Below are 25,615 nucleotides of genomic sequence, written 5' to 3' on the forward strand. Positions count from 1 at the left end.
GGGGGATCGACCTAATTGGTTCATTACCAATTGGAAAATGAGGAGTTCGCTATGTAGTTGTCGCCATAGACTACTTTACAAAGTGGGTCGAGTTCGAGCCTCTGGCAACAATAACCTCGAAGAGAGTCCTGGATTTCATCATGAAGAACATCATAGGTCATTTTGGGTTCTCAAAGAAAATCGTATCTGACAATAGAACTCAATTCGATAGTAATCTTTTCACAAACTTTTATGAAAAGTATGACATAACCAAGAGTTTCTCTTCAGTGGCAAATCCACATGCTAAAGGGCAGGTCAAGTCTGTAAATAAAATCCTAAATGAGAGTTTAAAGAAATGACTAATGGCCCGAGCAGCTCCTGTAATGCCCTGGTTAGCCAAGATCGTCACATTGTGTACTTTAAATAGTGCTTAACACGCTAAACGAGTCATTAAACCATAAACATGCATCCAAGTGTTATTAATGGGCCAGGGTGAAAATCTCGGTAAAAAGGAATGGATATATTTTACTAAAAAAAACATTAAACTATACATGGGATCCCATAAAAGTGTTTACAAAGTTGTTTACCATCCAAAATGGTAATTACAATTCAAAAGTTAGAATATGTTGACCTAAGCTGCAAATATAGGGTTAAACCCTAGTTCCCCTGAGAAACACCTTGGTCGTGATGGTCAAGCGGCCGCATATGTACACCTCGCCACCTAAGCTCTCCACTCAAGGTTGGGTAAGCTTCTCTTTCCCTTTACCTGCACCACATTGCACCCGTCAGCCAAGGCTCGGCAAGAAAACTTATTACTACATGTATACAAGTATTAATAAATGATCATGGAATCATTCTAGGGCCGCAACCCTAATCAGATGATTATTAGTAAGTCAATCTGGGGTCCTGCGCCTTGGATAGATGACTATTAACCCTTTCTGGGGTCCCATGCCAAGAAAAGATGACTAATGAGACATCTTGAGGTCCTACGCCCTGAATAGATGAATAATGAGGCATCATGGGGTCCTGCGCCCTAAATAGATGACTAATAAGTCTTTCTGTGGTTCTGGACCCTAAGCCATGTGACTATCAAGTCACCTGAGCCTTTTAGCCTTGGCTCTAAGTAACTACCCTTAGACTAGCCAAGTGCTTTAGTTTTATTCAACTAGTAGATCAGTCAAGAATTTAATGCTCATGTTGACTAGATCTAATCATTTCGGATACGCTATTGCCGCTCTTGACTCATAAGTCAATTCCATACGACCAGCGCAGCAGAGTAATAGAGTCATTCCTTAAGTTTCTCTAACCCTTGTATCCTTTCTGTCGCATAGTATTACCAAGAAACTGAACCGATCTTCAATTTTCTTCACAGCCTTCCAAAATATCATTGGAATCACCTAGACTAGAGTGAGAAATTCTCAACACATGAGCTAGATACAGAGAGAAGAAGGGAAAAGAACAATAAGGCTTAGAAAATGACTTATGTTTAGAGAGAATCTAAAACCTATCAGAAACTTGTGTTTCAGAAATCTGAACTTGTGTTTTGACTTATGTTTTCAACTCTCTCTTAACATTCCTTTTATAAACTCAATTAGGTCTTTTATTTAATTAAAAAATCAATAAAATAATAGCCAATTAACAACCGGCTTTAGGCCCGTGAAATTTCCCATTTAATTATAAACCTGTTGGACATAAAATCAATGCCTCTATTATTTTCTATTGATATAATTAATTAAATAATTATTTAAATCATGTATCAAATTAATTATTTATAATTTTAGCCTTTATTTAAACTTATTTACTAATTTAGATACCAATTTATCTTAATTAATAAATCTGCCCTAATTTCTCTTTTATTCTTTAAATTGTATAACTCTGTGAAACTATCCAAAATTGACCTAGTCAACTTTGTTAATTAAATCAATTAATTGAGACTACCTAGATGTATTTATCCAAGGTACAGTGGGGACCATGGGCCTATGAAATCAAGCTCCAATAAGTTATCATAAATCTAACAAATAAATTTACTAACTTATTAATTCCTCGTGACTCCACTAAAGACTCAGAATTGCACTCTTGAATTCATAGAACGATCTATAACCAATATAGATATGTAATTAGTTATCCATTGATACAATAATAATTGTCACTCAATCCTCTATAGACGGTCTACAATGAGTTGGGACTAAAATACTATTTTACCCCTCATTGTATTTTATCATTAAAACACTTAGTTCCTTGTAAATGATATTTCAGTAAACTAATATTAATTACTGAAATGAGATCTCTATCATTTAGCACCTTGAACCAAACTAAAAGGAAACAATCGTTTCATTTCTTCATCAAAAGCTATAGATGTTCATATCTATGATTAACACTCCCACTCAATTATACTACTGAGTTATCAAGATGTAAGTATGGGCTAGTTTGTAGGGTAAGCTGGTAACGAACAAGTCAAAGAACTCAAATAATACAATCAGTTAGAATACTAACCACTAAGAATTGAGATTGAATTGACCTATGGTCAACTATATGATATGAATAGAATAGATAATAACGGTATGTTTACTTATCCTATCTGCTGTCAATATCGGTTCAGTCTGATGTAACAAATACATCCGATATTATCTACTTTGCTAATGTTCTGGAAAGAACATAACACTGCAACGTGTAAGAAGATCATATCGTAGATTAGCAAGTTAGTGGAAATCTGTGCATTGACTAATCTTAGGACTAACTTATTTTGAACATATAATCATATTTATATTCCAATGTGATTACGTCACTATAAATATGATTAGCTATATGCTCAAGATTTAATAGAAGTTTATATTAAACAAATGATCATGAAAATAAAACATGTGAGCAAAGTGATTAACCAAGTCAAAAAATGATTTCTATTCTTTTATTGATAATAAATGAGATTACAAAGATATTGGGTTTTAATTAGGGCATAAAACCCGAACACCCATGTCCATATATAGAGCACTCAACATGCCTCATCAATAATCATGTATGTCACATAATGGGTGTAGTTTTCATACCTCAGACTTGAGCATGAAATGAGTTAAGAACGACCCTTGAGAACGATCTTGTCCTTAGGCCCTTAGCGGTCACCTAATCATCACCAAATATGAAATCCCATCAATAAAATGAGTAATAAAATATTCCCGAACCAAGTCCTAGCCCCGGGACCTCGAATCCTATTAAACCGGGTTGTAGAATCGACCCCGAGGCCTTAGGTTTGAGTTCCCAAGATTAAAACACAAACTTGGCCAAAACTACCCTTAAGTGTTGCGACCCCACACCCCTGAGCCATGGCCCACCTCCAGACAGAGGCCCCTACCCCATTCTACATGCACGTCGCACCGTCGCCCACCTACCAAGCACCGCGGCCCGCCTACCAGGCGCATGTGGGCCCTTAAGCTTAGGACGCGACGCCCAAGAACAGGACCGCGACCCAATCTAGAACCCAGCTAAAACCTTCATTTTTTTCTAATTTAAAAATCTTCCATAAACCTACCAAAACATGCCTAAATCCCATAAACAAAGTTCCCAAACATCCCAATTGTCCAAAACCATCAAAACGAGAGGCTCAAACAACTCAAAAACTCATCAACACATAAAATCAATTCAAAGTTTATAAACTCAAAACTTAAAGCTTGTATTACCTCTGATTGAGTTGTTTCCCAGCTAAATCCTCTGGCTAAAAGCTTCTATTCTTCCCTAAAATCACTATAACTCGATCCTTGCTTGAATCTGAGTCATAAAACTCAAGTTCCCTTTGAAAATGCGACGAACGGTAAAAAATGATAATGGGAGAAAGAGAGTAAGTGTTTTTTCTGACAGGTTACTTCAAGCTTGAGTAACCTCAAGTCAATGCCAATGCTCGGGGTCCCCAAAATGCCCCCGAGGGTAAAATAGTCAAAATTCCCAGAATTTCCTCATGATCTAACTAACTCCCAATATATCATCAAATAATCATTCTCATTACCCAATATCCCGGTAATTGACCCCGTTATGACAATACCGCTAACTTGCTTCCTAGGATCGTCTCATGCTGAATAGCTCAAACATATCCACATAAAAATGTACATATATCCTTGTATATATATAATACCTATACATGAAATAAATACATCAAAATAGAACAACATCAGAGCAGAAACAGAACTAAGAAAACTTAAGAAAAAATAGGACAGAAATGGAAAAATAGACAATGAGAGTCACTAAGGAGGGACAAGTGACTAGCATAACAACCAAATAATAATCGCACCACACTTAATTCATAGTAACTGCTCTTTAAAAGTTCTATGCATCTGCCTTTATATAATATGCAATGTCCTAATGGGAATTTATATTTGGAAAGACAACCAAAGAAAAAAAGTTACTTTTTGTAAACAAAAGTAGACCCTACAAGCAAACAAAATTAACAGAAAATAGATGAAAATATTGAATACACCATAACAGATAGAAATACTCATCATTTAAACATCACAAGCTAAAAAATAGGGGGCCACCATTGATTAAACTAGACAAGCCTGTCACTCCTAAGTTTTTGCAAGCAACATGCCATTTCAAAAGTAGACAAAAGTAATAAAAAAATATCAATTTCAATACCATGGTATCTAAAATTGCAAGATTTTTTTTTTTGCTATCAGTAGTTAAAATGACATGGTGAAAACTTATAAGAAATCAAGCTATAGAATCATGCCTTGTTTAGTCATGATAGCAACAAAAAGGATTATGCCAACATGTTGCACCTTAAAAAAATGCCAAGCTTGATCACTGGTTAGAAGAGATACGTACCATCGAGCCTACACCTCGCCTTGCCAAGCCCTGCCACCATCAACATCATCATTAGAGAGAATTAAGGCAGTCTCTTTGATTGATTTCCTAACCTATAAATAAGAGACCAAAAATTGAATGAAAGTTAATAGAAGAATTAATAAACAAATCAACAAATAGCTATATATGAAGATAAAACTCCAAAGTAAATTAGATAAAATATAATCACGTGTGAAGACCTGTTGCCATTTTTTCCTTTCTGTTTTATGTGCATCTCGTTGTTTTTTATGCTCTGTATTCTGAATTAGTTTTCTATTTCTATTGTTGCTCTTTCCAACTGCTTAGAAAGACCTTAAGGCATTAGTTGATTAATATATACATAAATAAAGAAACCCATGTAAGAAAGCTCAAATACCTTGAACCTGAATATTAATCAAAGAAACTTCCAACATTGAATGTTGCTTTATGCATTTTAATTTCTCATTAAGACCTGGCTAAAAACATTGAAGCAATCAATACAAAATATTATATTACCATTGTGTCAAAAAGCAATCAGTTGAATATTTATATTAGATGAAATTAGCGCATAAATGATCAACTCTTAATAATGGACCCATTCTAAAGATGCTTTCATCTTTTACCAAAACATTGATAAGTGCTTATAGTAACTCTTAAAAAAAACCATATTAATTATCAAAAGCATCAAACAAAGAAGCCTAACTAATATAAATATGCATATAGATATAGACATGTTCTGTAAAATTATTACTAGGCAGCCACAGAAACGCTCAATCGATTCCTTCCCTCCTTGTTATTAATATAAATTAAATTATAAAATAAAGTTGCTAAACACCTACTCATCTCTCTTAGTTCAAAAACAACTTCAGAATAGAGGAAAAGCTGGAAGGAATCAAAGAACTCAAGAAAATGAAAGGTCAAGCAAGAAACTAGAATACAATAAAGCCATATATTATATCCACTCAATGGCTAAGAAACAAAATAAAAAACTCAAAAAAACTGAGTTGAGTACATACCATGTTGAGTAATTGGAGATAAGCACTTTGGCATTATCAAATGAGAACAACAGGTTTCAATAATTTTATAAATTGCCTGCATATGGAAGAGAATTTTCAATTATCAAATGGCCAAATTCTCACAATCCAATTTGGTTGTATCCTCAATTAGACGAGTGCCAATGATCTCCATTTCATCATTACAAAAAAGACATAAAGGTAGTGTGCAAAACATAGTATTTCAGGCAAAAAAATAAGTAATAAAATAGAAGAACAAATTTACAAAACATGCAAAATTTAAATCTAATTTCATTTCTTTTCACTTCTGTGATCAAGAACCTAAAATATGCAAATGAAATACAATTGCAAAAACTGATATGCAAATAATCATAGTTTAACTTTAAGAGAGTAGAGCTTCAGATCACACTTATAACAAAAGCTTAATAAAATCAGATAATAGAACATGCATAAATCAAATCTAGACAATCCTAACTTCATACCAAAAAAAAATACAGCAAAAAGGACTAAAGGAGAGGTAACTACAAAATGACCAACACAAGCAATTCTAACTATGGTAGAGACTAACTACAATCAGTTACAGGAAGAGTCTATATTAACAAACCAAACAATAATACTAACAGAACTAAAGACACTAACAAATACAAATAGTAAAGTATTGACTAAGTGTTGCCGGCAAGAGAATACTCAATAGTTATATGGTTAATAAATTTATTAATTAATTGATTTTAAAATCACTCTTCATTTACCTAAAAGTTTCATTTACTTTAGGTGAATTAATTCCAAAGTGAGTCAAGAATCTCAATCTATCCAATAGTTTGAATAAGTATATACCTTACTTAACCCTTCATATTAGTCGTGCATGGAGGCATTCAAACTAAGGAAAAGCAACTAAACAAACAGCCGGTATGCACATAAATGAAATAAGAAAGAGAACCCTTCAAACATGTTCTTCAACACTCACAAGAACCAACATTTTCACAACAGTTGTGCTCTCAAAACTTTCTCTCAACACATACAAAATAAAAAGGTGACTCTTATTTATAGACCTCCAACCAAATAGAAATAAGGTAATCATATGCTGAAAAAATTCCAAGGCATTTTTCATATATATTCTCATCAAAATAAGAAAACATAACAATACAAAGTATGACATAGAAAAAATAAGACCAACAAGCCAAAAATGCCACAAAAGATAATGACATACAGAACATGAAAAATTTCCCACAGGCCCCAACAACTAAACTCTAAGGAACAGTGTGAGGATTAACTACTCCAAATCCATGATTTAAAACATTTAGATTTAACACAAAAGAAGTAGCATGAAAGCATAAATGAAAAATAACAGAGAAATTAAGAGAACACAACTAAAATTACTTGGTTACAAAACTAGTTCTCACAAACACAGCTCTCTCGAGAGACAAACGAGCCTATATATATGAAAGTCAGGATTTTAGAAATAATTCCAACACAAGCATATATAAATATATATATATTGATAATATTCAAAACGGTTTTTTGATATTAAATTGAAATCTGAAAAAAAAAACAAATTATACCTCACAGAGACAAACGGAGGTCTCCAGTTCTTGCTCAAAGCCAGCGGGAGAGATAAACAGAGAGGGGGGGACGAGAGACTCAACGACTACATCACGGGCATGGTCGTGGTGTGCTTCAGTTGCATGAGTACCGGCATGAGGGAGGCTTCAGCAGGGGTGTGGTTGTGGTGTGGTTCAACGGCGCGAGGGTTAGAAAGCCGAGAGAATGTGAGAGAGCGAATGAGAGAAAGAGCAAGGGAGAGCGAATGAGAGAAAGACTGAATGTGATGGTGAGAGAGAGAGAGGCATGCGCTGGTAGAGATTAGGGATTTGAGAGAGAGAGAGGCATGCACTGGTAGAGATTAGGGATAAGTTTTTTATATCATTTGCTGTTCTCTTTTGTCAATTTCAGGCGGCAAAAAGTATTTCATTTGCCGCCTAAATTTTTTTTCCCTGTGTCTTTTTTTCTCTGTGTCTCCGTATCAATAGCACTTCTAAAATTATGTAATATTTTAATGTAATATTTGAGAAAAATTGTTGTAGTTATGCACACAAATATGTCATCAACGGGTCAAAATTACGAAAATGCCCTTCTTATAAGAAGTGGACCCACATGCATGCTAATATCATCATATAATAATATAATTCACATAACCATGCATATAATCACATATTAAATCAATTATGGCACTCCTAGCCCCATAATCCAGGCACTAGGTGTAACGTCCTGCGTTTTCGGGTACCTTTAAATGACTCGGGTCGGGATTTTTCCCCCGGGTTAAGAATATTATTTTAAATAATATTATATTTTGTTTGGAAGTATTCCATGAGTTATTGCTAGCCAAAATATGAATTTTGTGATTTTAAAAGTCAAGATAAGACTTTCGGTCCTGGACCGACACAAAAACCCTGATCGGGTAAAAATCTCGGAAAATAAAATGAAAAATCATGGCAATTATATTTTGGGCATAAAATACATTCATAAAAGTTAAAGTTTGGTCAAAAATAATATACCTAAAATAAAATGGAAATTTTAAGGCATTTTGTGTTAAATGTCTAATTTTGCCGAAATGGGGAATTTTATTCCATGAATGGACCTTAGGTTAAATTTTATTATGTGATTAATTAAATTAAATGTGAGAGACATTTAATTTAATTAATTAATGTTAAGTTTGGTGATTAAAACTTAATAAGAGTGAAAAAGGTGTCAAAAGCCAATTTGGACTTTTCTTCTTATGAAACATTTATTAACCTTTAAAAAAAAATTATATAAAACATAGATAAAATTTAAAAGGGTGGCCGGCCATGTGGTATTTTAGAGTGGTGTGAACCCAATTTTATAAAGATTAAATCCCATTTAATGAAGAAGTCAAGTGGGCAAGTGGGTAGAAAAGCACTCAAGTACTTTGTGATATTTTGAAGAGTTTTGTGAGCAATTCTAACTCTAAGAACCGACCACTCTCCCTCTCTCATTCACTCATCTGATTTTTGAAGACCTCTCAAAGTGTTCCCTCAATATTCAACCTCAAAAACAGCAAGGAAAACTTGGAGGCTAAGTCTTGGTCTAGGAAGTATTTTCCCTAAGGTAAAGCTTCACCAATCTAGGCTTTTGTAAAGTTTTAAGCACAGAGTTTCAAATAGCTAATTAACTATGTTGTTGGGGGAATTTGGTTAGGGTTTTTGAAAGGTTTTGGAGGAGCCAAAGCTAATAGGAAGGTCCAAACCTTAAGCAAGAACACCAAAGAGGTAAAAAGTTTACTTTTGATGATTTTGTTGTAGGGTTTTTAGTTTTAAGCATTATTTTGTATATTTAATGCTTAAAGTTTCTTATTGGTGATGTAATAAGGTTATGGTAGTTGTTTAATAATTTTTATGATGCTTGTGTATTGATTTTTGAAAATGGGAACCAAAACCCCCAAGGGTTTTGTAGGATACCCTAAAACAAAACATGTTTTGAGCTGTGACTTCCAAGGGGTCAAGCAGCCACTGTATATTGTTTTTGTAAAATTAAATTGTACTGTGATGTTATTGAGATTGAGTACATAAAATTGAGCTTTTGAAACACTAAAAAAATGTTTAGAAATGAGTAAGTTATGCTATTTCAAAGTTTGGGTAAAAAAACTGTTTTTTCGTATTCTTATTTTCGGAATCAAGTTTGGACAGCCACTGTATAGGGAAAATGAACCCAATTTTTTCTAAAATTTTGTGGACATATTTCTGGCATAACCTATTATTCCACTGTAAAATTTGGTAAGAAAATATTGAACGGTTTGAAAGTTATTAACTGTCAAAGTTTGGAAGAAAAAAAAGACTTGAAAATAAGGTCATTTTTACCTCATTGTTAGAAAATGATTTCACCAATAAAAAATGCTCATTTTGACCTAAGATTTTACAAAGACCTAAATGGCATAACAAAAATGGAATTGGGAAATTTTGGTAACAATTGGGTAAGTACATTTCATGTTATGAACTAACGAAGTATGTAGTTAAAAATGTGAAAAAATAGGCTTTTCACACTTAGTGTAAAAATGAGATTTTGGAACATAAGGTAAAAAGTAAAATTTTGCTTATTTCAAGATATAAATTGGTAAGTCTTGAAATCATATTTTCACTAAAATTACCCCTTTGAGTTTAAATGAATTATTTTTATTAAAGAGTTTTTATTCTTTCTAAAAATAAGAGATTTAATTTATTAATAGTTAATAAATTAAAAGAGGGTTTAAAACCCTATATTTTGAGAAAATAATTAAATGAATTATTTTTCTAGTAAGTAAAATTGATTAATTGATTTTGTTAGTCAAGATGGGAAATTTTTAACGGTTTTCCTAATTAAGACAAATTAGGAAATTTTCTTAAAACGGTTTTTAGATATTAAAACCTTAAGAAAAATAAAAGGAAAATTTAAGAGTTTATTTTCTTTAAAAATAATTAAGGAATTTATTAGTATTTTCTGGATATAATACCGGCTAAAATCTTACATATTTTAACCGACTAGTCGAAAGTGCGGGTTAATAGCGATATCTTGAAAGAATAAGATTTTTAGCGGATTGTGGGAAAATACCATTGTGCTACCCGAGCCTAGGTATCAAGACATTAGGATAGGCCTCCCCGAGACTTAGGGTTTAGTCTCGAATATTTTGTATGACTTTCCTTAATAGGTTTAAAACCAAATAAGGATTATAAATCCTTACAAATGACTTTTATTAAAATGACCAAACTGCCCAAAATAATAATAATGAATTATGAGTGCCATAATTAATCCGAGTATACTGTATGGATAACTACAGTATTGGCTAAGCGTAACTGGACTGAACGTTGGAGGGTGAAAACCTGCTGAGCGCTAAGGACTCCAAGTAAGTCAACTTATATTGTATGGCTACAACATGAAATGATTATTGTCTTGTATGTTAGTATAGGGATACATGCACATATATAGGCTGTCATAGAAAGTTGCTTAGAGACGTTAGTCTAGTGAGTGCTGATTTAGAAAATATGAACGGTAGATGTTCGTCATATCCTAGACGGTTGATCCCCGTCACACTGCTTGATTTTATTTATGTCCAGTTCATTACCGCGACGGGGTGCCATGAGATGAGGATAAGCTGGTTAAACCTAGGGGCGCCAAGATAAATGGGACCTAGGGGCCCTCATGCTTACTTAATCATTGGACGGTTAGAATCCGAGCAAGTGCTCTGATAACTTATTCCCGGATAGCAGCCGTGAATATTGGCCATTCAGTGAGAGTGCCTAGAGATACTAGGGGTTTCCAAGATTGAGTGAGGCTGAACACCCAAGGGGCAACTGCTCACCAGCACCACTGATTAACATAGAAGTCTCCGTAAAACCGTGTAAATTGGATTACACTCTTGGATAAGTAGCGATGCCCTAGGTAACATGATAGTTACCCTTGATGAGAATATTTATTGGCTAGATCTTAGTGTGGAGACTCGGTTCTCTTTTACAGATTAGCAATTATGTTGGAGGGCGCGTTACGCCTGAATTGTTGGAAATTGTCGAGCGTTGGTCTCGAATTATATGGTGATATAATATATCTGCTTGCTCTGGGATTTTCTGAGTGCAGGGATATAATTGTTGATAAGATATAGTTGTGATATAATATATCTGCTTGTTCTGGGATTTTCTGAGTTCAGGGATATAATTGTTGATAAGATATAGTTGTGATATAATATATCTGCTTGTTCTAGGATTTTTCTGAGTGCAGGATTTTTATCTAGTTATGAATTAATTTATCCTTGGTTATCAGGCATGACCATAAGTTTGCCAGGACGCTTTAGCGTTCTTGAAATTGATTGTGTAGGGTTCGGATGGGTCCGGAACCCTAATTCTCTACATGCTTTGTTTGAAAGTTGATCTTACTAAGCGTTTTCGCTTACCTAGTTGTTTCATGTTGTAGGTAAGGGCAAGGGCAAGGCAGAGTAGTGAGCGCTGGAGTCTTCCTTGCAAATGTACATGTGGGCCGACCTTTTTGGAAGCCGTTTTATTTTTGGAAATGTTGTGTAATTTTCCTAAACTAGGATCACTCTACTCTTTATAAAACATGTTTGTAACTGAATGTTAAGTATGGCCATACGACTTTTTAAAAAGTTTTTTTTTCTATGGGTTTTTGAGACATTTTGTTAAATGAAAACATTTATATTTCCGCATTATTGAGTCTTGAAAATCTGGGTCGTTACACTAGGAAACATTAGGGAATTTGGGAGATTATAGCTCCCTTAAGTACTTTGAGCCTATAGGACCTCACATCGCACCTTTACGGGGCACATTCCCTTCTCTTTAACCTTTGGAAGTGAGGCTATGCTCCCAATTGAAGCACTAGTGACATCACATAGACACTAAACCTTCATTCAAGATCGAAACCACGACTTGGTCAACGCATCTCTGGATCGCCCATTATCAGCAAAAAATTACTCGTTACATTAACTCGAAGGTAAAAGGAAGCATAATCGGACTAGGTGACTTAGTGCTTCGAAGGGTGTTTTTGGCAAGTAAAGACCCTAAAGATGGTGTATTGGGACCGAACTGGGAAGGAAAATACTAGATCGTGGAAATCTTACATGAAGGAACCTTCAATCTAGTTCGGTTAAGTGGAGAGTTGGTCCCACAGACCTGGAATGCTCTACATCTTAAAAAGCACAATTAGCAATAGGAAGACTTCGCTAATTTTTAATGTTTTTAGTTATTCTCCATGTAAGGCTTATTTATAAAAGCCATTCTGTTTTAATAACACTTGATTGCGACGTAATTTAAATGTAGAACCAATATTTTTATCTTATTATTGTGATATATCACGTGCTCATTTTGTAAAAGTGACATAGAATATTCATAAATTCTAATTGCTTGGGGGCATATAACCCTTGAAGAATCTTTAAAAGTATTTAGCACATTTGGATCAAATTCAAAACATAGAATTTGGAAAATTGACTATTCAACGACTTTTTAAAGCTCAAATTTTCAAAGAAATTATGAATATGAACTAACTTAAGAAAAATCAAAGAAACAAAACCTAGAATTCAACTAGGAAATCATGGATATAACCAGGTGTGAGGCCTAATTCCTAATAGGTTAACACTATTAGGTGAGAAAACTCCCAGATATAGCAAATTTGGGAGTTTAGATGCATGCTTAGGAGCGGGCTTTTTGTTGTATTTGAGGGGCAACTTTGACCTTTTATAGGTGTTTCTAGGCACATTTTGGTTTTAGGAGTGGTCAAAATGGCATGTTGCCCATCTTTCGTCTGGAAAATTAAACCGGAATTTGGAAAATTTTGAGCTAATTTTTTGTCCCTAAGGACATCCCAAGCCTCTTGAAATTCTTTTATCTTCTCCCCAAGTAGTAGTCTTAGGGATTCTTGTTTTGACCCATCTTTCTTCGGGCCAAGGCGCTAACTTCTTGGTATGTTGTTTCAGATGTCTGAGGAGCTCCATCAACTACACAAATATGGGTTCTACGCCTTTGACACTGAGATCATACAAATAGCATGAGAAGCTGGGCAACACCCTGAGAAAAGGAAACATGTGGCTGGTAGCAGTTAAGCCCTCATAATATGAGAGGATTCTGCCTCGGTGGTGACAAGATCCCTTTCAGTTGGCCTCTCAGAGGAAGAAGCCAATGCAGGTATGGTGCCATTGGCCAACACTTACACTGCCATTGTAACGTCCAAAAAATACTAATATGGTTTAGTGCCTTGATTAGCGTGCCAGGAGGGCATAATTGGATATATGTGTCTGATTAATTGATTTAATGTGTGACTACGTGTCAGACATGGTTTATATGATGATGTGAATATATATATGCATGTTTATGTGTATTAAATATGCATGTGGGCCCATTTTTGTTTATAAGGGCATATTAGTAATTTTGGTCCGTTAAAGGCATAAATGTGATTATATGTGTTAAATGATTGAGACTACATCTCAGCATTGGCTCACCTCAATGAACTATTCCTTGGCAATTCACTCGTTGTCTTGGGATGTGGCCCTGAGTGCATCTCTTTGAGCCCGGATTCTGGCGATGTCGCAGATTTGAGCTAAACAAGACTAAAAAAGATAAATACATGACAAGATTAGCTTGTGAAAATAAAAATAAAAAGGGGGAAATAACATAATGTAAGAATAGAGGAGGATAACTCATAGTTAGATTCATTCCAAGGCTGACTCCAAGACTTCCCCTAGGGAACGCTCCTCTATTGCCCTTAGGTCCTTAAAGTTCACTTGAATGGCATGACCAATCATGTGAGTCGCTATGTCTTGGAGGGGTCCACAAAGTGCTTCCGGGATTCTTGCAACCTCGAGTTCCTGGACTGAGGGCTGTAAGTCCACAGACTGCATGTCTTGGAGCTGCAGATGGGGCCTCGCCATGAACAACTTGAGGATCCAAAGTAGGTTTGTGAGGACAAGGAGGAGGAACCTCATGAGTGGTAACTGTAGTTACTTGAGTTGGTGGCTATTTTTTCTATTGTTCTTTTGAGTGGAGTTGGCACCTTTATCCTTTGTAGGGGATCCAGTGATAGCTCCGGCTTTGGAAGTGCTTTTCTTTGATGTTCTTACCTTTTTGATGACGGGTCCAGCTCTGGCCCCACCGGATTTGAAGGCACAGTTCAGGTCCATATCTTCGTCTGCAAAAGGAGGAGAAGAAAATTCAGATCCAAGAAATGATTAGACAGGGTAATACAAGGCAAATAATAGAGCAAGAACCCTACCCTCCGAACTAGAGGAGGAAACTACAATGATAGGTTCTAAATTACAGACCGGGTTGGGTGAAACTTCTAACTCTAGGACTATCGGAAGTGGGGGGACTCTAATATTATTACATTTTGGGACCTACAGGGTTCGGGCTCCTCACCTGAACTGGACTCATGCACGCCCTGCCTAATACTCGGGGTAAAAACACCATGACAAAGGGAAAGCCATGACAAAAGGCTTGTACCACATATCCTCAAAAATGGTGGACCTAAAATGAAGGGTATTATCTACCACTACAGTACATCAGGGGTAGTTATGGTCATTGCGTACACCCAAGTGATCCACACATTGAAGGAGGGTCATGTTCCGGTCCAAATCAACCAGGTGTCGACTCACGAGCTGCCTTGGGTTGAATCAGACTAGCCTAAAATGGGTAGCAACTTGGGTCCATTCTCTATATGAGTTACCTTGGCTGCAGGTGCCGGCTGCTACCCCTGATTCAGCTCAGCCTTGGTCAGGATGTTGTCCATATTCAGAGACCATTCTTTTTCGCACCAGCTACGTGACCTCCTCCTCTTCATTAGCCTCTTCAATGGAAGGGATGAGTTCTTGGGGAGGAGGGAGCTCAGGGGGAAGACCTCAAGATCTGATGGCCAATTGTAGCATCATTAACCACCATCTGGAACTTTTTCTCCTTGGCTGGAATTCGAGTTTGGTCTCGTATTGACCCCAGAAGGTCTCTGGCTGCCTCAATCTCTTATATATTGCTAGACAAAATAACAACTCAATAAGAATATGTTTAAACTTGGTTGAAAATATAATTCAAGTACAAAGTTCGAGGAGCTGATAAATTTACGAGGGCGGTTGAAATATCGAAGGGTGTAGTTCTTGAACCCATTTGACATGAAGAATTGTTCCTTGTAGTCATTCGAATGGCTAGGGAGGTCAATGATGGAGGTCGTACTGGGGAGCTGGTGAGGTAGTAGAGGCCATCACACTGTCCCTTTTATTCTAGATTGGCTTTGAGGAAAAAGAAGTACATGATGTTGGCGGGGGTGGGAACCTCCAACTCCTGCTTCAAAAATAGATATTTTAGCCCCACCAAAAGTCAGTGCAAATTTGGGGGGAGCTGGAATGGTGCCAGTTCAACGTAGTAAAAAAATCAACGAAAACTGGTCTTAGGGGAGAAATGCACCTGTCTTTAGCTGCTCATCACTCTAGACCCTGAAGTCGTCCTGAAGCAGAGTGTAGCTTCAGTCTCCCTCTAGCGGAGGGCAGACAATAAGACACTCGGACCCCAACTCGATCTCGTGACTTAGAAAAATTTTATTCACCTTGCCCTAATTCTTTATTCAAGATTTGATGCGCTCAGCCTCAAAAAAGGTGTAGGGGTTAACTACGATCTCCCTACCCACCACTGCGTTGAAGTGGGGAATAAGGTCTCAGATGCAATATGCTTACCCTTACTTTTACTTTGAGAAGAAGAGCTTGCGACTGACTTCTTCTGGTGGGCCATGATTTATCTCGCCTGGTGACAAAGTGGTGTGTTAGAGGCAACCTAAGATAAAACCTTGCTCAGTGATAAAGGTATTGCAACCCGAGGGTTTGAAATCATTCTATCTGACCAAAAATATACACGAGCTAAGATTTCCCCTAGCCCAACATGTATGCGCATGTGCGGTCAGTGACCACGTGCTGTAAACTCAGGAAACCCTTGCTACTTTGTGATCTGTGTGTCAGATCCAATACCATTTTGGAAAGTAGTTTAATACAAAACCACTTGAGAAACCGTAACCCTTAAGCTACCCAGAGCGGTACCTAAAAATCCTCAAATTTTTATGCATACACTGAGACAATCCTCTTTCAAAACCCAAAATATTGCTTGTTTCTTTTTGTACATTATTTCTAATTAGACCTAGTGCTATTGTTTTTCGCCTAACAGATTCTAGCCTTCACCTATCCCAACCTTTGTCGAACTCGGCCTTCGCCAATCATTCATAAACACACAAACATGGCATAATGACTAAAAATATTCATACATAACACTAATCACAGATAATCAGACCATGCCTTGCTCTACAGGCACAAACAATTTTCTTACCTAATTCTCGAGGGGGCAATACCAGGCGATCCCAAGCAAGATCCCTAAATCCGAGCTTTAGCAATAAAACCTAGTCACAATGTAATAGTGCATAACTATCACAATCTAAATCGATTAAAAACCTTCTGAAATAATAAACTAGCCTCCGAGACCTTGAATTCTACTAAACCGGGTAGTAGGATCCTTCTCGAGTCCCTAAGTTTGAGATCCCGAGCTTAAAACCCTAATCTGCCCAAACACCTCTATTCTCGCCGTGGTGCCCTCACAATTACAGTCGCGACCCTCTATAAGTTAGAGAGCCCAACCCTCAATTTCTATGGACACGTGCTGCGGCGCTCCCTGCCCAGAGCTGCAGTGCTTAGGCGATTCAGCGAATCCCTAAGGCCTTCTGAGTTCATGTGAGCCGCAGCACGACCCAGCGAACCCAAAATTTCCAACGTTTTCATATTTCTAAATCCCTTGAAAATCGATTCAAACATGCTCTGAGGCCAGAATTGAGTCCCAAAACACTTTCATTACACCTAGAGCAGTACATAAACACGAAAAACTTAAGTATTCTGATGTGATTAAGTTCAACCAAGTCTATCCTTAGCCTCAAATGACCAAAACGCCCCTTAGACCAATTCTAGAACCTTTAATGCTACCAAGGGCAAATCCATCATTTGCACCATTCTCGCTAATTCCTCGAGTATTCCTATAAATTCCTAATTAATCCCGGCATGCCCAAATAACTAGCCGTTACCCGGTAAATATCGAACAGACGCCAAGTTCCCAAAATAACCCTAGGCTCACCCCAAGCAGGGTATTTGACCCCATTGTGAATATTCCGCTAATCTGCTCCCTAAGACCGCCTCGAATCACACATCTCAAATATATCTCAGCAATAATGTGGTCTTATCCATATCACAAACATAACACATACATATACCCTCAATGGGTCAAAAATTACAAATATGCCCTTAACAACACAAACGGGCCCACATGCCTATTTAATTCACCTAAAAATGCATATCTAGTCATTTTTAATATAACTAAAGCAATCACATAATAATACACGTATATCACAATTAATCACATAGTAATATAATTAAATCAATTATTGCCCTCCTGACACACTAATCAAGGCACCAAGCCTTATTAGCAAATTTGGGACATTACAACTATCCCCTCCTTATAGAAATTTCGTCCTCAAAATTTCCTTGAATAGCTCAGGGTATCGATCCCGCATATCCGACTCAACCTCCCAAGTTGCCTCTTCTACCTTGTTGTTTTTTTATAGCACTTTCACTAAGGTAGTGGTCTTGTTCTGCAAGACTTTATCCTTTCGGTCTAGGATCTGAACCGGCTTCTTCTCATAAGAAAAATCTTGATCCCACTCTAGGTTTTCATAACTCATCACATGTGTGGAATCTGATATGTACTTTCGGAGCATAGCACATGAAATACGTTGTGAACCCCTGATAAAGCTGGAGGCATAGCTAATGTGTATGCCACCTCTCCAACTCGTTCTAGGATCTCAAAGTGACCAACAAATCTAGGGCTTAACTTTCCTTTCACTCCTCTCAAAGGAGAAACTCTAAGAAACACATGATCACTGACTTGAAACTCTACACTCATGTGTTTCAAGTCTGAGCACTACAACAATTTTGACTATATATTACAGTAAAAAATGACATATATTAAAAAGCGTTATTAATGGGAAAATTAAGAAAAACACACGGTTTTTTTTTTCAGAGACTATTTAGGCGCCAAATGAAATAGATGGCGCCTAATGAAAATTCTATCTAACCCACTTGCCTCCTCTGCTCTCTCTTTCACGCTCACTCCATCGACTCTCTTCTCCCTCACGTGATTCTCCCTCACGGCATCTCTCCAGCTGAAGCAAGAACCCAGGAGTCTCCTGCCTATGGAAAGAACCCCTTCATTCCATCTGAACTTCTTTCCCCTTTCCCTCTTTCTCTCTTCAATTCCGAATGTGTGCTCCTCTCAGAAATTAGGGTTTTTTCTTTCCCTCTTTCCTCTCCAAAGCCTAACAAATGAAACTAAAGATGTTATATTCCCTAAAATTTGCCCACCTGCTGCTGCTCCATAAACCCCCATGCACTAGCACCAACTTTTGACATCTTCTTTGGGTGGGTAAGTTTCTACACTTTTAGTTTCAGATTTTTGGTGATTTCTCCCTTACATTGCTATGTATCTATATCATATTTATATATATATATATACTGAGTGTCGTTATTTTGCTTAGGCCAACAATGGTTAGGACTTCCAATGGTTTAGCTCGATAGTTCACCCTTTTTAACACTTGTCTTTGTCTACCTTTTTTATTGAGCATTTTTTCAGTTACTTTAGGATACTCTTCTAGTTCTAGATCAATAGAATCATTACTCTAATGTAGTTTTCTGGTGAAAATCTTAAAAGGGTTATTTGTTTGAATCTTGTAATCGATCACTATGTGTCAGAGTAACTTAATATTTTGATTTCGGGATTGGGGTCGTGAGTTATTCTCACTACTTTCTGGTGTTGTTTTCTGGTTTGCTGGTGTAGTTTTCCTTTTGACATGGGTATGCATTGTTGTAGGCATTGTGTCACTTGGTTTTGATACCATCCCTTTTTGGGTGAGTGGCTGTTTTCTAATCCTATGCTGACCCCCGGAGCCTTGCATTTTGCTGAACTAAATGCTACTGTAATTAGCTATGGTATACAGACTAATTCAACTCCATTAGAAAAAAAAAAGGGAACTATGAAGACCCCACATTGAAGTTTCAAATACCACTTTAGATTGCAGTAGATCGTGAAATTGCTTGGTCTCTCATTGGAGGTATCAATGTTATAGATACTTGATAGCAATTTTTTTTTTGTCTAGTTACATGATAAATTAAAAGAAGCTTTGACTTTTAACAATTGCTTTGGTCTATATATGTGTTACTTTTGTGATGAGTTTTTTCATTGTCAGATCCAAACTTTAGCTGGATGATTTCATTTAAGGAGTTTGCACATCCTATGGTGCAAAGGCTCTCTGCAATGATTACTGTAGGACCACCATTTTTTATTGCAACTGCAAGTTTGGTTTTGTACTTCAGATGAGTTCTTTGGTGGTGGAGAAAGAACTAAAACTTAGACATGTACTAACTTAGCCAAATAATAATCATAAATTATAACATAAATGATCTTGTGCAGATGAAATGAAGACATTAGTTTATATTTTGATATTTCTTTGCTAGTTAATTTTCTGGCATTTCAGGAACTTGTTACTGCTTGGGTTGTCATTTTGGCTTGCCTTGTCCATAGGGTTGACCATTTATTGGGTCTCTCATTTGGTTTCTGTTTAGTTTTTCCTCATTTGTGGCCATGGGGTTGCTCTGCATTTTATTTACTATGCAATTTTTCTGTAATAATAGAATGGTCTGTTTGGTTGAATTCATGCATTCAACTTTTGATTGAGTATAAAAACTGTCTTGAGATAGAGCAGTAGATAATATACTATGTTATCCAGATATTCTATTTACTAGAATAGAAGCTTTGATCATGTTTTTTTTTTTTATTTGTCATATGTCTAACAAGTTTTTTCCACTATTTATATATGTACAAGTGTGCAAATTTGTAGGTTGCAAGTTTTTTATTTGTCAGCCTCTCAGCTCTCTCTCCCTCATGCCTTGTAACGCCCCAACTCCAGGACCGTTACAATATGCCTTTTAAGCAGTGCTAAACTCGTTAATCGAGTCATTTGGCCAAAATTGTGTAATTAAGTATGATTAGCGGTTTAGGGATTAAAAATTTTGGTTAAGATGTAACGTTTCATTAGAACCTTTATTATATACATTGGGATCCCAAAATATAATTTCAGAGTCTACTACAAGAAAATATTTACAACAGGCCGATCTAAGCGACAAAACAGGGTTTAACCCTAGTTCCTCTTCAAACCTCAGCCGTGGTGGTCGAGCAGCTGCATATGTACACATCATCACCTAAGCTCTTCAACTCAAGGATGGTCCAGCTTTCTTTTTCCTTTACCTGCACCACATAGCACCCATGAGCCGAAGCCCAACAAGAAAACTCACTATGCTCATGAACAGTTATAACATGTAATCAAATCATAAGGCACACGCCTAGCAGGTATAGCCCTAGTCAAGCAGCAAATGAGTCCATGTAATGTTGAGTATAACACATCAACCAATGATCATAATAATCATCCAGGGCTTTTAGCCCCAAATAGAAACGTAATGTTGAGTATAACACATCAACCAATGATCATAATAATCATTCAGGACTTTTAGCCCAAACAAATAGGTGACAGTCACAAAAGCCACTGAGTTGGGTATAGCCCCTTTTAGCCTTGTGACGATAGGGTCACCGGGGCTTAACAGGCAAGTGAACTTTTTATTAGTTCAAATAGGATAAGTGCATGGTGACTAGTCACCAACATAACCTTCCTCATGACCATAGAGTCATAACCTTGGAACATCGTTCCCTAGCCATGTGACAAACGGTCACCTGGGCCTTAAGCCCTGGCTCTAGTAACTAGTCTTAGACTAGGCCAACGCTTATAAGTTCATCGACCTTAGAGTCAGTCCAGCATTAATGCCTTAGAGCAATTCAATGCTGATATCGATTAGATCTAATCTTCATTCGGCCCTGCGTTCAGGACGCTTATGCCGGTTCTGACTCTTAGGTCAGTATCCCTGACTAGTCAATGCCATATACAAGTAAGCAATGCCACCAAACACATATCACATATATCCAATATTCGAATACAAGGCATTCAGCATGCTTACTCAACAATTACTAGTATAATTAGGACCATGCATAAACATAGAGGCTCAAGCTCTGAACATTCTCATACTCAATAATCATAGCATGCCCTAATCACAATTTTCTCGTGCATCACATGCATCATATTTAACCACTTGACATGCCTAAAAAATAACCATGCATGCCACATATATAATCCAACATGCATCAAGAATAACCATGCATGTCATACATACACAAGGTGCAGTTTTCTTACCTCAAATTCGAGCTAGAATGAATAAAAGAAAGACCCTTGAGAACGATCAACTTTTAGTCCTTTAGCAGTCACCTAGTCATAACCAAATACGGGACACCATCAATAAAATGATAATCAAGGGTTCCCCAAACCAAGATCTAGCCTCCGGGACATCAATCCCCACTAATCCGGGTAGAAGGAACGATCCCGAGGCCTAAAACCATGTTCTCGGGGTCAAAACGCACAAACGGGTTCAACCCTGCTCAAGGGCTGCGACCCTAGCACCTTGGGCCGTGGCCCCCAGCCACTCCAAAAGCAAGGGCTGCGGTTCCCAACACCAAGGGCCATGAGGCCCAGCAAGCACAAAACTGCTCCACCTGCTTCTTCAAGCTAGGGCCGCGGTGCCCAAGAACAAGGACGCGGCCCCCAACCCAGAGCCATCCCCAAACACGATTTTCAACATCCCAAAGCCTCCAAAATCATGCCTAAACATTACCAAATCATCAAATCAAAGTTCCCAAGCTTCCCAATGGTCCAAAACCATCAAAATCCAAAGCTCAATTGAACCAAAAACGCAACGATTCACAAAATCCAATTCTAAGCTTAGAAACTCTAAAAACTCAAAACTTAAACTTAGATTACCTTCGATTGGGTTTTTATCCGTCGAATCCTTTGGTTAAGAAGCAATCAATCTTTCCTAGGATCGATATTCCTTGATCCTTGCTTGATTCCAACTCCTAGAACTCAAGATTTCTTCAAAAAGGCTTCGGACGGTAAAATGAGCTAACGAAAGAGAGAGGAAATGTTTTCTAACGTACGTTCTATCTGACAAGCTACTTCAAGCTTAAGTAAACTCAAATAAAACCTAGTGCTTGGGGTCCCAAAAACACCCCTGGGGACATTATAGTCAAAACTTCCAGAATTTCCTCCTGACCTCAAATACTCCCAATTTATCATCAAATAAACATTCTTATTACCCAATAATTGACCCCATTATGACAAAACCATTAACTCATAATATAAGATCATCTCATGCCGAATAGCTCGAATATATCTCCATAATAATGAAATCTCATTTACAAATTACAACATGCACCCAAATATACAAATATGCCCTTAACAGGCCAAATTACCAAAATGCCCTTATAATTATAAATACCCGCATATGCATGCATTTATCATCATATAATAATATAATTCACATAAACATGCATATGATCATTAAATAGCGTCATAATTCAGTTATGGCCCTCCCGACCTCCTAATCAAGGTCATAACCCTTATTAGGAAATTCGGGGCATTACATGCCTATACTCTCTAGTTTGACTGTAACACCACGACTAAGCGTACTGAAACAGTTTAGTCTCTCATCACTCTCTTCTATTGAGCCACTGAAGCACACATGTTGACGCCCCTGCTGAAGCAAGAACCCAAGCAACCCAGCTGCTGAAGAAGCCGTTTGTCTCTATGAGTTTTCTTTTCCTTTTATTTTTTTAGATTTCAGTTTAATATTAAGAAAACATCTTGAATATATCAATTCATATATTTGTTTGTGTTGGAATTTTTTCTAATGGAGAGGATATAGTGAGAAAAATTAGAGAGGTTGTAAGCATTAGAATACAAGAAAGAGCAAAGACATTTTATGTGTTAAGAGAGAAACTTTTGAGATCACAAATGTTGTGAAAGTGTTGGTTCTTGCTGCGTGTTGAAGAACCTGTTTCAAAATTTCTTGTTCTTAATTTGTTTTTGTTCATAACAGTTTGTTTAATTGTTTTTCCTTAGTTTTAGATAAGTTTTATTATTTGTTCTAAGGTGTCATTACAGGTCGAGTACACAACCCAGCTACCGAAAGTCACTAACACCATCATTCGAGGAAGTTAGTGTTGGAACTAGAACCCTGATATTAAGCCTACCATGTAGCATCACTATTAATTTGTTATTTATCATTGTCACATACTTGCATTTTCTACGGTTCAATCCTACCTAGTTAATAGTCTGGTTTCTTGCTTTCTAAGATTGTAGGGTTTTGGTGGGGGTTCTAGTTTTGTACTTGGTCTACTAAGTGGATTTGGGAAGGGGTTTTTTAGAATATAGATTTATTGTTCATAAGAAAATTAATCATTTCCATAGATCATCAAAACTGGAGATTAACTACTATCAATGTAAATCTTCTATAGAAATTCTAGATTCTGAGTCCTAAATTTTTTGAATTCGTCTACTTCCTTGTTCATATTTTTCATGTCCTATGTGATGCAATAACTTGATCAAATACAATATCAATGGATACATTTAACCCTCTGATGATGTATTTATTTTGACATGGCTATTTATAAGTGCAATTTAAATCCATTCTTCCAGATCGGAGTACACAAGTTGACATATCACTTGCGGGGCCATTTGCTGGTGCTGCATTGTCCTTATCAATGTTTGTTGTTGGTCTGCTGCTTTCATCTAATCTTGATGCCATGGGAGTCCTGGTGCAGGTTCCAAGCATGCTGTTTCAAGGTTCTTTACTTCTTGGGCTGATCAGTAGAGCCACTCTTGGTTATGCGTATGTCCCTGTTTTTTTTTTCAATCTTCATTATGCCGAAATAATAGTTTATTTATTATTCAAAAGAGATCTTAATGAGAGCCTGCTAAGTCTTATTTCATCTTTTGGTGATGTCGTAATTGAAATTAAAGTCCCTGTTATTTGTCTATTATCATATTTATGATTAAACTTGTACCATTATGAACGTGCAGAGCAATGCATGTTGCAACAGTTGCAATTCATCCTCTTATGATTGCTGGCTGGTAATGTAACATTCCCGAGCCATCCTTAGATTCATTCCTATTTGCGATAGGCATTTCATAGTACGTCATTCTTGCATCTTGCAGGTGTGGCTTAACAACAACTGCTTTTAATATGCTTCCAGTTGGATGTCTTGACGATGGAAGAGCCGTGCAGGTAATATTCTCCTTTGTGTCTTCTACCTCAACCACTTGAATCATATGGTTGAGGCCTAGTTGTAATCAACAGCTATTCTAGAGCTTGGATGTAAAATCATAATATCCAAATCTGCATTTTAGGTGCAGCCATGTTTTGAACCCTGTGATTGTAGTGAGTGGCAAGTTTCTTGACAAAACCGTCTTCAGGATAACCCATAAATCTAAATACCACCATTCCAATGATTATATCCACATTATTATGCACTTTAAATATTAGTTGACCATTTCTTTAATTTGAGTGCAAGCTTTTTCCCTCGGCCTGTATAAAGGTTGAAATTGTATTATGAATTTAGCTGGGAAATTATTTTAGAAGTTTCATTTTTGAGAAACATACAGATTTCTCTTTATACGTCCTCTTAGAAGTACCATATTAGAAATACTTTAATTTGTAGAGCATTTGTCACAATCTATTTACATGTATCTACAGGGCGCTTTTGGAAAAAATTCTCTAGTTGGATTTGGTTTGACAACTTACACGATGCTTGGATTAGGAGTGGTAATATCTCTTTGAACCTTACCATAATGATTTTGCTTTGGGTATTTGTCTCTATTAGTCTTTGAACTATAATCTACTTATTACAATTTAGCAGTTTAGTCCCTAAAATTTTAATATTTTAGTAATTAAGTCTTTTTCACTAACAAAATTGAATTTTTTTACTGAATAAAATAGCAAGAATTATGCAGATTAAGAATTTATTTATTTTTCTGCACACATTTAAATGCTGATAGATGAAGAACATGCATTTTTTTGTAAATTTTTTAACTTTTGTTATTATTAAATACTTTATTGTTAGAAAAATAGAAGCTTAAAGATTGAAACTTTCAGGAACAAATTGTAATAAGTAGTATAATTCAGGGACTAATAGTGCCAAATTTTTATCAAGATAGAGACCAAATAATATACCATGATAAGGATTCTATGTCATGATTTTAAGAAAAAAATTCCAATACATTTTTTCTTTGCAATTTCTTGTCCTTCTTTCCTTGCCCCACCACACCAA

At 36.5% G+C, this 25,615-nt stretch overlaps 2 long non-coding RNA genes across 2 annotated transcripts; one reads left to right on the top strand and one right to left on the bottom strand.

The window, feature by feature from the left end:
* Positions 1 to 4,789: 4,789 nt before the first annotated feature.
* On the bottom strand, positions 4,790 to 7,440 carry LOC133821291 (uncharacterized). The gene is made up of 2 exons (XR_009887445.1): positions 7,358 to 7,440; positions 4,790 to 4,880 (listed from the first exon to the last, which is right to left on the bottom strand). It is a non-coding gene; the product is annotated as an uncharacterized LOC133821291 (long non-coding RNA).
* Positions 7,441 to 24,369: 16,929 nt separating this feature from the next.
* Positions 24,370 to 25,195, top strand: LOC133821292 (uncharacterized). Its single transcript, XR_009887446.1, has 3 exons — positions 24,370 to 24,419; positions 24,504 to 24,573; positions 25,042 to 25,195. It is a non-coding gene; the product is annotated as an uncharacterized LOC133821292 (long non-coding RNA).
* The last annotated feature ends 420 nt before the right edge of the window (positions 25,196 to 25,615 follow it).

This window comes from Humulus lupulus, chromosome 3 (assembly GCF_963169125.1).
Source record: "Humulus lupulus chromosome 3, drHumLupu1.1, whole genome shotgun sequence".
Lineage (NCBI taxonomy): Eukaryota > Viridiplantae > Streptophyta > Magnoliopsida > Rosales > Cannabaceae > Humulus > Humulus lupulus.